Below are 17,373 nucleotides of genomic sequence, written 5' to 3' on the forward strand. Positions count from 1 at the left end.
CACCCCTTCCCATTCAACTTTCTACACATCATCTTAATTCTGTGACAATGACACTTCCAACCGTACCCTGTACAGTGTAACTGGGTACAGTTGTACCACCCACCCTGAGGCTACTCTCCTGCTTACTGTTACTTTTCGAAACATTTCCATTGCTCCCTTTGCTTTCCTCAGTTACATGTCCAATACACCATAGCACCATCTTTAAATCACTTCTCAGAACCAATCATTTGGCAAACAATTCATCTTCCACAAGGTGGACATCCTCTTCCTATCAGTCAGTTCCAATAGCTCCTCGTGTGTGTCTTATTATGTTTTCTACCAGTTTGTTCATTTAGGAACAACAAGAATGTGTATTGTGGATGATCAGCCAATATAGTGCATGGATTTTGCACCATGCTGGCTTTGTGTGTTTGGACATATATTTGTATCTATATATGTATGTATGTGGATAGTTGTATGGTGCAGACCTTGCCAGGAGAAACATAGCACAATGTAGCAGCTAATATTATGGTATAATATTGTTTCTAGAGCTGAGTAGCGGAGTGCATAGAGATGTTGTGTTGTTTGAAGAGGTGAGGCATCAACTCTTTTCTTAATTGGATGGAGGCAGGGCATGTTTTTTAAGATACTGGATGTGTTGACATAAAAGGCCTGCTTCCCTTTTTTTGTTTCTTACTGTTCTTCAGCTCAAGTCTAGTGCTCCCTTGGCTTTGGGCATGTCATGATTCTCTGGAGAGGGTTAGTTTGTTGGTCACACAGGCAGAAATCCCTTGGAAGATGATGCAGGGTATTGGCGGGAGTAAGTGGAGTTCCATCACGGGGGGGTGATGTGGTTACATTTTCTCAGGCCTTTAATGAGTCATGCTGTAACCTGTGGAATGCTTTTCAACAGTGGCTGTGCAGTATCTGAAAGGCTGCGGGGCAAAGCCTTGCTTCCATCCACAGGCAAGAATACTAGAGCTTGGGCAGCAGGTCTGAAGTTTAAAAGTAGGGATCGCCTAACTCTTTACAAGAGAGAGACCTGGTACTAGACTGCCTTGGCATTCTTGGTGAAGTGTTCAATGAGAGAGAGGCCAGTGCCAAGGGTGAATCTAACTGACTTGGTGTTGGTTAATAGTTCGTAGGTGAAGCCATCTAGGTTAGTCGTTGAGTCAGGTTTGGACTAGTTGTTTGTAGTTGATCATGAACACAAGGAATTTAATGTTGGTGGGATTGAGTTTCAGGTATGTGCAGGTAGTCATGGTCTGAATGGTGTAGAGGCTCTGCTTGAGCTGCAGATTGCTGAGAACAGAGGAGCTTTTCATGGAGAGTTGAGGGCCAATAGCATGTTGGTGAATTTTGATGTTGCTACCAGTGGGTAGGGTTCCGTGTCTTTATTGAACATGCTGGAGGAATGGATGGAGCCATGCATTTGGATTAGTAGCAGGAGCACCAATGGAGAACATTGCCAGTGAATCTCATTGATGATGTGAGTGTGTTGTATGAGGATGGGATAGTCAACTGTATCGAAGTTGGGAAAAAAGTACTAAATGTGTGATGGTTGTTTCCGCAAACATAGTAATCTGAAGCCTTATTGGTTGTGAAGGAGTGACTTGGCATTGAAGTGTTGAGAGTTTAGCATAGATGCTTTTTTGATGATAGTGGCAATCGTGTATATGGGTGATGAGCCGGTAGTTAGTGAGGCCATCAGTTTCTAAAGTGGGTAACTTCAGGAGCAGGATTTCTGGACACTATAGAGGCGTTCCAAAAATGCTTGAAAGATGCTAGGAGTATGAGGGTGGGGCCATGTTTTCTTAGGAGAAGGCTATGAGAGTCAAGAATGTCGGTTGGGCCTGTGAGCAAGAGAGGTTGAAGATGACTATTGCAGGATGTTGCTCTGTGACATAGGTGATGGTAGAGTTGTTGGCTTGGTGCTGGTGATGTGTTGCTGAATTTCCCGTATCTTTTCACTGAAGAGGATAATATAGCTTGGCACTTGTCTGTGGAGTGTGGGATTGGTGTATTTAGGAAGGGGTTGATGGAGTGATTGATTATCTTCAAAATTGGTCTGTATTTGTTGGGCGCTTCCCTTGAGCGTGCTTGTGTACTGTTTGGCTTCGGGAGATGCAATAAGTCATCTAACCGGTAAGAAGAAACATTTTAGTAGTGTGACATTCTCAGGGAATCGGCCATTCTAGCATGTCCTTTTCTACCACCCAAACATGTGGCTCTAGCCAGTGAGGTCTTTGGTATATAAGAAAAATGTTGACTTGCTACCTCTTGGCTTTATTATACAGTTTAAAGATCCCATTACCTTTCTTCTCTGATTCCAAATCAAATTATTTTTGCTGAATGTGAATTGCGTTTTTCAGTCATGACTCCTTCCCTTCAAGTTCGCTAATTTCCTGTTATTTTGAGGCAGATCAGTGATGTGGAGTGGTCCTAATGAAGGGAACATTTAAAAGAGCCTACTTTATAAAAATGTGCAAAGGGTCAACAAATGTCACCAAGAGACCACTCTGGTCAGATTGTCTGCTCTGTGGAGGTTGCACTGTGGCGGGAATATTTATCAATCCAACAAAACATAGAAGCCTGGACTTAATTATGTCTTTCAAACCTGCTCTCAGATGAATCCAGAATGAGAGCAGATGTTGACAGGAGGAGGCCTGAGGCCAAACAGACGCTCTCAAAGGCCTGCCTGCCACCTGCAACAATGTAAACAATGAACAGGTCCCGCCTCCTAGCCAGCCATGGCGCGTGCAGTTTCCTGCTGTACCCCTTAAACGCCATCAATTCTGTCGAATCTATGGTGGAGGTTGACTGAAAATAACCACTGCAGGCTTATTAACCTCAGAAATAATTTTCATTTTACCTCTCAGTATCAAACAAAACAAACGTATACATAGACCAGTGCATTCTCACTTTCAAGCTGTCCTCCCACGCGCAACACATGCACATATCTGCGGTTATAACACCAAACAAATAGTGGCAAGCACACTAGGTCTGGGCCTGTGTTTAGGGACTGAATATTTTGAGCATGATATGTAGCCTTGGGTTGGATTCGAGGCGTGGGGGTTCCATGGAAGCTGGAGCGGGGGCGGAAAGAGAGAGAGGACAGTGCAACAGAAGAAGACAGCAAGAGAGAATGGCCAAAATGTACAAACATTTTGTGCTGCGTTTTCGTCGCAAAAGTGGTGCAAACCTGCAAAAAAGGTTGTTTTTAGATGTACTTTCCAGGTCAAAACGTACTGTGAAGTTGATTTAAAGTAACACAAAGCACTACTTTCCTTTACTCTGCATCAAGGGAGCGTTCCGTGGGTGGTACATGGGCATTCCCCTGCAACAGCCCATGGTTTTTGATGCAAAACTCTACCTAATAACAACAGTAAACAGGGTTTTGCACCCAAAAGTATCACCTTTTTGAAATAGGCATCAAAAAGGAGAAATGCTTTTATTCCTCCTAACCGTTCCCATTTAGCTTGTATGTTGCACTGCACAGCACACATCTGAAATGAGAAATGTTTTAGAGTTTCTCTAGGTAAAGCATGTTGTATTAGAAGGGTACCCTTCCGGTACAAAACCCATGCTAGACTGAGGGGCGTGGCTTGGATGGCAACGAAGGCGGTCGCTTAAGTTCGAGTGCTCCGCTACCCCGGGATTAAGAACGGCGAAAACAACCAGCGATAGCCCTCGGTCTCCCGTGCAAAACGGAAGAGGCTGTTGGGGAACACTCGGAGCAACGGATGAAGAAGTCCTGTGTGAGCAACAAATCCATTAACTTATGCTCGGCCAACAAAGCAGGGAAAGCCCTGGCTGGGTACCTAAAAGCCAAGCAAAGACAACACGTAGTAGCAGCAATCACTGACGCCGACAACAAGACACACACAACCAGCAAACAAATCCTCGAGATTTTCAGGAAGTTTTACAAGGACCTATACACAGCTGATACCTCACTGGAGGCAGACGGCGGAGCTAAACTGCTAGAGAAGCTCGAGCTACCCAAACTAAGCGAAGAACAGAGAGAGGCCTTAGACCAAGGCATAACAAAAGCAGAAGTAAGAATGGCCATAGACGCACTAAAACCGAACAAAGCCCCAGGGCCGGACGGCTTCACAGCTGCTTTCTATAAACAATTCCAACCGCTACTCAATGACACCCTAGTCAGAACCTTCCAGGCATGCGCGGATATAGGCAATATGACTGACTCAATGGCAGAGGCAAACATTATTGTTATCCCCAAGGAGGGAAAAGACCCCCAGTTCCCACGTAACTACAGACCAATCTCCCTAATCAACGTGGACTGCAAAATCTACGCAAAAATCATGGCAGCGAGACTAAACACATATCTCCCCACACTCATCCACAAAAATCAGGTGGGCTATCTGAAAAACAGACTCTCGCAAGACAACACCAGACTGCTATGCCACCTAATCAATCGCACAGCTAGCAGTGCGGAGAAGGCCGTCATGATCGCGTTAGATGCAGAAAAAGCCTTTGACAGAGTCTCATGGCCCTTCCTGAACCAGTGCATGCTCAAGTTTGGACTGGGCGAGAAGTATAGGGGAATGATCATGGCCCTCTATAAAAACCCTTGGGCTCGAGTGGTGGTGAATACAGCCACATCGGACACATTCACACTAGGCAGGGGAACAAGGTAGGGATGCCCCCTCTCACCAGGGCTGTTTCTGCTAGCCCTGGAACCACTCCTCCACATGATCAGAACAAACCCCCGGATCTCGGGGGTGCAAATAGAGGGGCAAGCCTTCAAGCTAGCTGCATATGCCGATGACATTCTGATCACCACAAACAACCCACAAGAGTCGATTGAAGCACTCGTACAAACAATAGAGGAATACGCGCATGTCTCAGGCTACAAGCTGAATAGGGAGAAATCTGAATGTAAGCCTATGAACATCCACACCACCAGGTCGGTACTGGGCTCGTCAGGCCTAACGTGGCAGAAAAAACCACTGAAATACCTAGGCCTACTCTTCGGAAGAGACCTAAGAACAACACTAGACCACAACGAGGAGGCGATGTTAAAAAAAATAAAGTCCAGTCTAGACACGTGGGGCCCCAAATTCATAAGCTGGTGGGGAAGAATTGAGACGATAAAGATGATGATCACCCCCATGCTAAACTACATGCTCTCCATGCTGCCTCTCACGCTCACAACCGATTTCCACAAACTCTTAGACAAAAGCATTAACAATTTCCTCTGGGGAGGAAAAAACCCAAGAATAAGCCTGGCTAAACTCAGACTCAAAAAAGAACAGGGAGGTCTGAATCTCACAAACTACAAGGCTTTCCAGACGGCATGCCTTGCCAAACAGGGGATACACTGGATAACCCCTACACCAGAGTACACGCCGGTATGGCTGGACCTAGAAAGAGGCATTCTAGGGGGCGCAGATCCGATCATGGCTCTTACGGTGCACAAACACCCAGAGGCCAAAAACGCGATAATCCACAACACAAAGACAGCGCTGCTGAGAGTAGACAGAGAAATGGCAGTGAGTATCAAGGGCACCAAATGGAGTCACTGTGGCACAACACAAAAATCACTTACAAGGGAAAAACACTTAACAGCAAGGAATGGTACAGCAGAGGCATCACAATGCCATCACAACTAGAAGCAGGGAACAACCCGCTCACATACAAGGCAATACAGCAGACAACATCACTACCGAACAAGGAGTTCTACGAATTCCTCAAAATCAAAGCGGCTGTCACCAAAGCGAGCCTCTCGAAACAGACACCCACCATCATACAATACACACAAAACCTAAACAAGACAGGCCACAAACATCGCAAATTTACAAACTAATCACACCGCGCACCACATCTCTGAACAACAAGACACTAGCCTTTTGGGAGCAGACCATACAAAGACCCCTAAACAAGGAAGAAAGAGCCAGGCTATGGACGGCAGCGTCCAAAAACAAAATCACGCCACAACTAGCACAGACCAAATACTGGTTACTTCATAGGCTGCATTGGACACCAGCGAAACTAGGGAAAGTAGGAGCGAGCGAGAGTAGCACATGCTGGAACTGCCAGAGGGCAACAGGAGACCTATCCCACATGCTATACGACTGCCCCAGAATCAAAACTTTCTGGAACAAGGTCTACAACCTCATAGACACAGTCACAGGAAGCAAGACACAAAGAGGACTAGCGGGGATAGCCACCGCCTTCCTTTCAGTAGAACTCCAGTCCAAAGAAGCACGAGACCTGGTCGATGTACTTCTGACAGCTGCGGTAAAAACTATCCTGGGTAACTGGAAGGACACCAGCAAAGCCACCTTCAAACGCTGGTTCAACTGGGTCACGTTCCTCCGGGGGGCTGACAATATCACTGCCAAACACAAGGCGGCGAATCACACCGCTAAAGATAACATGTGGGAAGCTCTCGACGCATATCTAGAACAGTGACCAACATCCCCCCCCCCCCCTTCTTCTTTCTCCTCCTCTCCTCTTTTTCTTTCTCTCTAATGGCCCCACCAGGCCGCAAGTATTACGAATGTTTTGCCTTTGTTTTGTATACAAAATGTACTCTCAATAAAGAATATTTTGAAATAAAAAAAAAACCCATGCTAGACTCATGGAGACACCTCTGCATCAAGGTGCGTGTGTGTTGCTCAGCAGCTAATTGTGTGCAGGCGCCAGCGGGAGAGCAGCGATATCTTAGTAGATATGGTGCTTTCCTGCTCTCTTCCTCTCACGCAACGTGACACAGCAATTTTAGGGGCTGCGCTGCATTATGTGATAGATTCGTAAACCTGGGCCAATGTGTCTCGACTGATCACTTTGTCATTATCAAATGACACTGCTGAGTGTTATTTAGGCTTTGAGCAGTCTGCATCAATAATTTGTGACAATAATAAAGATATGATTCACCATTCCTGTCCCTGGTGGCGCCTCATTATAGCAGGTAATCCAAAGCATACTGTGGAACGGAGCAGCTTTGGATGGAAGAATTAAAAAATGGAAATGGGTGGGAGGCAAATATTGAGAATTTAGCTGGACAAGTGTTTTTTGGCGCATTCTATTGTTGGTGGTATAAAGTAATGGAACCCGCTGGGAAACAAATACATAGTAGAGATTAAGAGAGAGGCATAGAGAATTCTGACAGAAAGACAAGCGTAGAATAAGTGGCTTGTAGTTTTACTCCACTTTCATGCTTATTCTCTAGAGAACTTTCACAGCTCATCCTTGAGGGAGGCTCTTAGTGCACTATGTGGTTCAGGCCTAAGTACAATGACAATAACCCAAAAAATTACATCTAGGGGGATATTTACAATAAGATTTTGAAGCGCGATGTTATGCCAAAAGTGGTAGCTCCGTGCTCTGACATTTTTTAAATGCAGGGATGCTCCTTACTTACAAAAATACAGCGCACCCCTGCATTTTCCCTAATGCTGGCGCTAAAAAAGCTGCCTAGCGCCAGCTCAGGCACCCTTGCTCCGTGTTGCAAGGGTGCCTGTGCTGCAGGGGCGATTGTTTATGTGGAGGAAGTGACAGGAGAGACTGCTCCTCTATTTGAATCTGGTTTTTAAGCATGAAGCTGATCCATCTGAGAGCCTGTTCCTTAATTCGAATCTGGTTTGTAAGCATGAAGCTGATCCATCTGAGAGACTGCTCCTGAATTCGAATCTGGTTTGTAAGCAGGAAGCTAATTTATCTGAGAGCCTGCTCCTTATTCGAAACTGGTTTGTAAGCACAAAGCTAATCCATCTGAGAGACTGCTCCTGAATTCGAATCTGGTTTGTAAGCATGGTGCTGATCCATCTAAGAGACTGCTCCTGAATTCGAATCTGGTTTGTAAGCATGGAGCTGATCCATCTAAGAGACTGCTCCTGAATTCGAATCTGGTTTGTAAGCAGGAAGCTGATCCATCTGAGAGATTGCTCCTGAATTCGAATCTGGTTTGTAAGCAGGAAGCTAATCCATCTGAGAGCCTGCTCCTTATTCGAAACTGGTTTGTAAACACGAAGCTAATCCATCTGAGAGACTGCTCCTGAATTCGAATCTGGTTTGTAAGCAGGAAGCTAATCCATCTGAGAGCCTGCTCCTTATTCGAAACTGGTTTGTAAACACGAAGCGAATCCTTCTGAGAGACTGCTCCTGAATTCGAATCTGTTTTGTAAGCATGAAGCTGATTCATCTAAGAGACTGCTCCTGAATTCGAATCTGTTTTGTAAGCAGTAAGCTCATCCATTTGAGAGACTGCTCCTGAATTCGAAATGTAACATGAAACCCATTGAGCTGTATTTGCTACCATATAAATGGATTCTCTTGCTTTAATATAGAGTAAGGGGTTGTAAAATTTGCAAAAATGGCTTTTGCCTACTTTGTGAATTTGTGTTCTAAACGTTCACCAGCAATGCCAAGTTGTAAAAGATGAAAATCCTGACAAATATAGTTTTCTTTAGCAGGAACTTGTATTTGTCACCTTTATTAAACGTAAAGGGTGAACCATAATTTCACACATCACTAATATAAAGTCATGGTTGTTTTTAGGTCGAGCAGACCTACGCTCAATGCGTGAGCATTGAGGGTGTCTGCTTCAGACCTATTGTGGCCCGTATTTAGGAATGTGGACAGCTACCAGACGCGCGCTTTGACGAGGTCAGATTTCACCTCGGGAGCGAGCGTCTGGTAGCTGCGCATGCGCGAATGAAATCCCTTGCTCACACATACCCACAGGCAGCCCCCACCCCTCTGCATGCACGCACACACACACACACAGGCGCGCGCATGCACACGCAGGCATACGACACACATACAGGCACACATACAGGCATACTATCCCCTACCTCGCATGCTCTCTCAATCACACAGTCACGCATGCGCACACACATCCCCACACGCACACACGCGCGCACACACTCCCCCTCCCCCTCCCTCTCCCCCACCCCTCCCAGGCATACACACAGGCACGCACGCACGCACTTCACTTCAGCCCTGGGCCCCACTCACCGACTGCGCTCTTCCGGCGGGCTCCTCTCGCGCTCCGCGCGTCTCGTCTCCTCTTCACAATCGGGGCTCCCTCAGGTCCGAGGAGCCCCGCAACAGGCGCCACACTCCTCCTTCTCCCCGGCCCCCTCCTGGGGACCCGGGCTGATTCGGACCGGCAGGGCGCTCCATGCGCCGGCAGCTCGCGGACCTCGGGAGGCGGGACTTCCGGTCGGCCGCGACCGGATTGGCCGGCCGGCTAAGAGCTTCCGGGTCGCCGCGGGCCGCCTCCTCCCACCCAAAGCGGCCCGTAACCATCGGTTTCCTCTAGTTTAAAGATTGCGGTGGGTTGACCATGAATTCAGGGAACAGAGGATACCGAATTTGCACGGTATGCTATATTTGGCTGAATTCGAGAATGCTTGGTTTACCACTTAAAGTTACGAGGCAAATGCGATAATTACTGCTACAAGCCATGGTGTATTATTGCCTGGATTTGACAAGGCTAACTATTAATTTGAGGTTATGCCTGCTAATTGTGTGATGATGTGGCCTAAAAAGGAACTATTGCTTCAGGTTATGCCTCATAACTGTGTAAGAATGCGGCGAGAAACTGACTTAGACCATTGTCACAACGGCCGATATAGTGTATTGCTTTACAATTGGCGAAGGTGAGATTCCCCCTAGTGTGTGGTTCGCCGATTTCCTTGTCAACATGTCAATGGCGCTACGGTTAACTCAAATTCCCCTTGATTGAATGTCTTTAAATATGAGGGACACACTATGTGTGATGGAATTTTGCTCCCCTCTACCCTCCCCCTTTTGTAGTTGTTTAAGCCGATTTGGTTGTAATGATTTTGCTACCCCGGATGCAGGAAGTATGACAAGGACAGAGGGGGCTCTGTGTGTCCTCAGTCCACCATCTCGGCAATGGCACTGCACCTCGCAGCCTTCCTCTCTTCGGCACAGCGCCTCGCAGCCCTCCTCGCTCGGCACAGCGCCTCGCAGCCCTCCTCGGCCCAGCGCCTCGCAGTACTCTCCTTTGCAGCACAGCACCTCGCAGCTCTTGTCCACTTGTCCGGCTGCCATCAGGACTCTGCAGTGTTTCACGCGCTGCACGTGCTGCGGTGCTCGGCACATTTCAGAGTGGCTGGGGGGTGGGGATTGGATAAAAGGTGTGCTCAGCTGTAGACATTAACAGCCCATAAAGGCCTTTTAATAGCCCTCCTGCCCTGCCTTCCTCAAACACCCCATCCTCGGTTCAGAGGAGGCGTTCATTGCTGGGTTACTGACACCCCTCCTCGCCCCTTCTTGCCCCCTCCCCCACCCAGCAGACGGCACCGTGAGCCCCCGGTGGGGCTGAGTGGGGATTTTCTGGGCAGGGGGTGGGGTGTCCAGGTACCACGTGCAAGACCACCTGGCAGAGGCGCCCCCCTCCCCCCCAGCAGGGAGGGGGGCAGTGTGTGGGGGGGGGAGCAGTGTGAATACCTTGGAACCTCTGCGAGGGTGACTCCCCCCGTCCAGACACCCGAGGCGCTACCCGTGGCACGCCTTTCATCTTGTCTGACGTGGGCTCTCAGCTCAGGCTTTTGGCACCGGGAGGGCAATTTGGCGGGGTGGGGCACTGTAGAGGAACAGTGTGAATACTTTGGAACCTCTGCGAGGGCGCCTCCCCTCTCCAGATACCCGAGGCGCTACCCATGGCACGCCTTTCATCTTGCCTGACGTGGGCTCTTTTGGCACAGGGAGGCAGCAGCGCCACAGAGAAGCTAATAAATAAATAAACATCCATCGGTTGTGTCAGAAATACCAAAACTCCAAAAGCAAAACACTTAAGTGCACGCCTTCAGCAAGCACGGGACCCGTCATGCCAGCTGTGCTCAGGGGCTGTACGGGCCGCCTACGTCATTAGTTACAGTGTGTGCGTGCCACAAGCTACCGTCACCAACCCCAACAGTGCGCATCTTATCGACCGCAGAATGATGAAAGGCTTAGCAGGCATAACCTTCATCAGCAAAGAGACAGACCCCAGCAGTGCGCATGTTATCGACCGCAGAATGATGAAAGTCTGAGCGGACATAGCATTCAGCAGGCAGGAAACAGACCTCAGCAGCAGGCACTAAACCCCTTGAGCTGAGATGAGCGCAGCCTTGTGATGGCAGAGGAGACTCCGAAGCTGCGCTTACCACGTGTGTCTCTCGAGGTCCCAAGGCTCCACATTTCACGTGTGTCTCTCGAGGGCCCGGGGTCCGCATTTCATTTGTCTCACTAGGCCGCACATTCCACTGTTCACAAAACCAGGCCTTTTAAGAATGTTGCTGGCCTCGGGGTACACACTTCCTCGCCTCCAGTCACGATTAACAGTTGAGCTACACAAACCCAAGCACTTTAAAAACGTGTTCTTTGAGTAAACACTTGGAATGACCCTGTTGTGGCCTCGAGGCACTTTACTGAGCCACTAAGGCCACGGATTAAAGAGCGGGCTCAGGAGACGGCGCCCCTCTCACACCACTCTCCCCTCTCTCCTCTCTCCTCTCTCCTCTCTCCTCTCTCCTCTCTCCTCTCTCCTCTCTCCTCTCTCCTCTCTCACCACTCTCCCCTCTCTCACCACTCTCCCCTCGCACACCACTCTCCCCTCTCACATCACTCTCTCCCCTCTCACATCACTCTCTCCCCTCTCACACCACTCTCTCCCCTCTCACACCACTCTCTCCTCTCTCACACCATTCTCCTCTCTCACACCACTCTCCCCTCTCAGACCACTCTCTCCTCTCACACCTCTCTCTCCCATCTCACACCACTCTCTCCCCTCTCACACCACTCTCTCCCCTCTCACACCACTCTCCCCTCTCACCACTCTCCGCTCTCACCACTCTCCCCTCTCTCCTCTCACCACTCTCTTCTGTCCCCTCTCTCTCCTCTCTCCCCACTCTCCCGACTCTCCCCTCTCACCACTCGCCACTCTCTCCACTCTCCCCTCTCACCACTCTCACCACACTTCCCCCTCTCACCACTCTCCCCTCTACAACTATTAGCATTGTAAATGACAAAGCTATTAATTTAGCTATTTTCAAACCAAACGCATAAATAAAAAATTTGTCATTTACAATACCAATAGCTCAAACTTTCCTAATGCGAGACCTATTGCATTGCAAATGCTTGTTTTATTTTGTCTACTATATAGACTCCTGTTTCAAGGTGACTTGCAAAAGAAGATTGTAATCCTTCTCTACACCACCATATACTGTGTAAAGTGTATTTTCTCAACTTCGCTTGGACTTTAGATTTATAAGAAAATGGATAACTAAGCAAGAAGACTTGAGCGACAGTAGCGATGAATACTTAAAATTATAATTAATGCAAAACAATTTATAATTAATATGAAACCCAAAGTGGCAAACAACAGTGTCCAATGAGTTATGAATGGGTAATGCCTAATCGAAAATTAGATTGTTCTGTCCTATCATGCGAGTACTGTTTATGGCACAGGCGTGGCAGGATGGGTTTGTAGGGAAAACAAACATTACTGTAAAGCAAACATTGATTTTGAAGCTGACATACTATCTGTTCATTTGGCTTTAATGATTAAACATGTACACTCTTTAGTGGTTCCTCACAATTGACTAATGGTAGATGATGCTTTCACTTGGCTGTTGACTAGGTCAGCCGCAGTTTATTGCAAAGAATAAGTTGCCCTTACAATGGCGTAACTTTCATCAGTCCACCTTGATTTAGTGATAACAGTCTTGTATCACATGCTCAACATGTCTTTTGTTGGGTTGTATTCTGTTAACTAAAGACAGGAACGGAGAGTCAATTTGGACTTCTGTCTGCTTACAGGCTGAAAATATTGTAGTAAGACATCAAAGTAAATGAGCAGTTTTTGGAAATAATAATAATAATAATCCACATTTGTAAAGCGCGAACAATCACCTGTAATAGTCTCTAGGCGCTGGGGGCTGTCGGGAAGATTAAGCAAGCTATTGTCCAGAGTCACATGGTGCTGGGCTAATCTGGCACCGGGGATTGAACCGTGATCCCCAGATTTTGGAGTCAGTCGCCCTAGTCGCGGTTTAGGAAACATTGCTACAGTGGCGGTCCTCCACAGTGGCAGAGGAGCATTGTCCCACTGGCTCGAAGCCAGCAGCTGAAAAATAAAAAGATATTGTATTCTTTTATTTTTCACCTGCTGACTGAGCCAGCGTGTGTGTAGGGAGGGGCTGGGCCATGGGAGGGAGGAGGGGAGTACACTTCTAAGTGTGCATGTCTGTTTGCCCGACCGTCTTAGGCCGGCCAGATAGACATGCGCAGTTAGGTTTCTCCAACTCAGCTGAATTGCACAGCCTGGCGGGAGAAACAGCACAGACTCCCGGTGCCTGAGCGAGCTTTGAACCAACCTGCTTTGGCCAATCCCCATGCTCCCTTCATGACAAGAGAGCAGCGCGGGTATTGCACAGGGAGTCTCTGATGCTGTCCCAGCGTCAGTTGGAACCAGGAAGAAGAGGAACACCGAGGCTCGAGGTGGCCAGCAGGTTCAGGTAAGTATTTTATTCTTAATTATTAAGCACCCGGCGCCCCGCCGGACCCCTCCAGCCACCCCACAGCTTCTTGTTTGTGTCGGTCACCACTGCATTGCTAATGATAATTGAACAGGTGTTTTCCAAATGGGAATCTAAGACAACTGGTTTTATCTAGAAGGAAAACTGTGGTTTAAATTAAAGCCCAGACCTTAGTTTAAAAGCTTAGGTTAGAACCAGTTTACTTATTACAATAGCATCAGTAATTAGTTGACTTCAGGCCTGATTTGTGAAGTTTTTCTGGAATCCATGAGGATATCTGGTGGATACTGAAATTTGATCCTGGACAGAACCTGAAGCAGTTCTAAAAATTGCCCTCTCACGTGGGACGTTTCATAAGCGATTTTTGTTATGAATTTCTCAAGACGTTTTTTTATCTTCAGTTTATGGCTTAGTAGCTAAGTCGACTCACCTGGCCTTCACCTCATGTTTGACATGCACCTGCTTTGAATGAATTACAAATACATACTCTGGAATAGTTTGTATTTTTGTATATAAAAACGAAATGTGTTTGAGCCATGCCCCGTTCTAATACATTCGAGTCTTCCGGGCTTATTGGTGGGGGGGGGGGGGGGGGGCTTGGTATCATTCCGAGTGTTTGACACATAGTTTCATGATGATCCATCAATTTATATTCATGCAGGGAATTCGCTGTAGGTTACGGTGAATTTCAGTTGTACTGTTGCAAAACAAATATGAGAGATTAGAGCCATTGTTTAACTTATATGTGGACCCCGGCTGTATGTTTGTTGGGCAAATATTTGGTATGCTTCTAAAATGCAGCACTCTCTTCAAGAACTGGAGTTTGTGTGTTCACAGATTTATCAGTGCCAATTTGAGCTGATCCTGTGGCCCTTGTGGCGTCACTAGAGGGGTGCGGACCGCACCGGGTGACACCCATCACATGGGGTGACACCAATCTGACTGACTAACTGGTTCCGCTGTGTAACACAGCTCTGCAGCCTCCCCTCTGCTCTGCTTCATAATCAGGAGGAACCCAGACTCTGAGCAGTCAGTGGAATGAGGACATAGTTTCATATGGGCACGATTTCACTACGCAGTCTCTCTGTCTCAAATTCACTTGCCTTTTGGAACAATCCTGACCAGTGGCAGCTGGTGATCCCTGAAAGTGGTGCGGCGTAATACGTGCCACTGGTTCCCCTCATAACTGTCAAAAATTGCCTTAGGTGCCTCAACACACTAAAGCACCCATACACCAGCACTGCTTCTTGCACACAAACCACATGCACACACACTTTTATAATCACTGACCCTCAATCACAACCATTGGTATACAGGGGCTCTGATCTGAAATCCTAAGGTATAGTTGTTTAATGCGCAGTGAGAGCAGCTGCACCAGGGCCTCTATGCCATGGTACCACTGCACCAGCTGCACCATTGATAGAGGCACCTCTGACTCACTCCCACTCCCTTTCAATCACACACTCATTGTAACTCCCACTACTTTACTCACTACCTCTCTTTTCCTTACTCGTGCTCCCTCATTGATTCTCACTCTCATTCTCATTGACACTCTCAAACACTATGCTTAATCTCATTCTCTCTCAATCAAACACACGTTTACTCGCACACTCACCTAGAAAGAAGACTGAATTATTTTTATTAACCTTCTTTTTCTGGCTGCTCAGAGTCTCAATGGCCAATTAGGAGACTGGATGCGACGGGGTGCCAGGCGACTGAACCTTGTTTACTCTGTCCTGCCATTTGATAGGGCATGGGGCGACTTTGCGTAAAACGCATCACCGCCCGAGCAGGAGCCTATCTTCAAACTGCTGCACTACACTGGAAATGCGCAGCATACCTATGGTTTGTGAATGTGAGTGAGGGGCAACGCTCCTCTCTCACATGAGCAGACCATCTTCGTAACTCCTGCTCGTCTCTGCCTGCGTGCGCTGTGCGTGAACTGAGCACTTTCACAAGTGAAGTGCACAGGCGGCCCAGAAATGTAAACAGACGAATCGTAAACTGTCCATTTGTCTGCTTACATTTCTGTTCTTCTGTTGCCAGATTCTTTTGGGGGACGCTGCCCCCAACCCCCTTATAGACCAGCCGCCCCTGATCCTGACCGATGTGACAGTCGCAGGGTTGGACTGGTGACGAATCAACATAAAAGGCCCCAAGCGGACGCCCCGCTCCCACACATGCAGATGCACTCCCCTCCACCTGACACTCACACAGGATGGAGGAACACAGAAAGGCGCCCCAGAGTTAACACAACCTGGGACAGTTGTCAAGTCGCCTTGTTTAAGAAGTGTTCCACAATGTATGTCGCAACAACTATTGGTGTAACTGAGGGAAGAAGACAAATGTAATGATCAGCAATAATGAATAACGGCGGCGAGACACGGCAATCCAGTTTGCTATTTAAAAAGGCACAATAGAAATAAATAAAAAACATGCAGGGTTGGAATGGGGCAGAAAATATGCCCATGAACCAAAATAAAAGCGGCCTCTATTAGTGAATTAGAAAGCTAAAAAAGCGGCCCGTGTTTCAAATTGGGGCAGTTTAGAACTGAAGACTGGCTCTGTAGGTGTTTTGCAAGATAGAGAACACTGCATGGATTTGTGTTCACTGTAGGCAATTTTTATTTAAATAACTAATAAATAACAAAACCCGGCCCAGCAGTCCATAAAACAGGCCACACATTGACCTGTCAGAGCAGCCTCTGGATCACAGCCTGATTGCCCTTTAGCAAAAGACACACAGATGATGGACGGAATGCAGAGCAAATCAAACATTCACCCCTAGTCAAGAGATCGGTGCTAAATCCATCATACTTTTACTTACTGAGACTTCGGATTTCTTAGCTGTTTTATTTTTAGCACTGTATGCATTTGTTGATTGGGGCTCTTGGACATAACGCTTGCTTCACTGTCCAGGACCGGGAGTTCGGACCAGCAGTTACTTCCTGGCTCTCACCACTCGACAACTAGCAGCGGCGTAGCTAGGGGAGGAGAGGGGGGGAAGGCGGTGCATGCGGTCTGCCCCAGGCCACAGTGCGGCACTATTTTGGGGGCGGCACAGTGCACACATTACGGGCAGTTATTAGTGCATTGTGCCAGCGCACCTGCTTACAACAAATACTGCAGTGCACGCCACGCACGCATGCACCACCTACTAGCATAGTGGTGATGCTGCAATGCGTGGCAGCGGCGTACCCAGTTTGTGGGTCCCAGGGCTGTCAATCTTATAGCCCCTGCATTGTGCTCATCTGACGCGCGCCACCACCATGCGCTTAGACTGATTGGAGACAGTCTCGGCAGGGGAGTGCTGCTAGGCGATTTGCAGAACCCCTACGGTAGGGGCCCAGCCACCACCACAGTGGAGCCTAAAGAAAAGGTAAGATGTCACTGTGAGTTGAGCAAGAGTTTTGGCACACTCTTTAAAACTTTTCTACAGCAAAATGTATACCATGTGGATGGTAATTTATCGGACTTCAGTGCCTTTCATAGGATAGTACCGCCATTTCAAAATGGCAGGTTGCGTGACTGAAAAAATGCCTACGTGATGCAGATTGATACTCTTGAACTGAACTCCTCGTTCTCGTGGCAACTTATTTTGTATAAACATAATGTTTTCTCTTAGCAGATATTAGTATTTCTCAGTGTGGTGCACATACATGGGGCAATACGATTCCTCCCCTCTTGCACCCAACATCTGTCTAGAGTTTGTGGGAAGTTCTCTCTCGTGCACACAGTACCCCCGCCCCGCCTCCCAGTTTCTGTCCTGGTGCGCAGTGGGGTTCGTTGAAGTGCGGATGCTGCTGGCTCGAGCCCTCTGCATCTCCCCACCCCTCTCTCTCTCTCTTTGCCCTCCGTGATGTGTGTGTGTTTTTTC

At 47.8% G+C, this 17,373-nt stretch overlaps 1 protein-coding gene across 1 annotated transcript in view; it reads left to right on the forward strand.

The window, feature by feature from the left end:
- Nucleotides 1–17,373, forward strand: part of LOC147751723 (uncharacterized) — a 120,117-nt gene that overhangs the window by 46,288 nt on the left and 56,456 nt on the right. The window lies entirely within an intron of this gene.

The sequence above is a fragment of the Lissotriton vulgaris genome, chromosome 1_1 (genome assembly GCF_964263255.1).
Source record: "Lissotriton vulgaris chromosome 1_1, aLisVul1.2, whole genome shotgun sequence".
Classification (NCBI taxonomy): Eukaryota; Metazoa; Chordata; class Amphibia; order Caudata; family Salamandridae; genus Lissotriton; species Lissotriton vulgaris.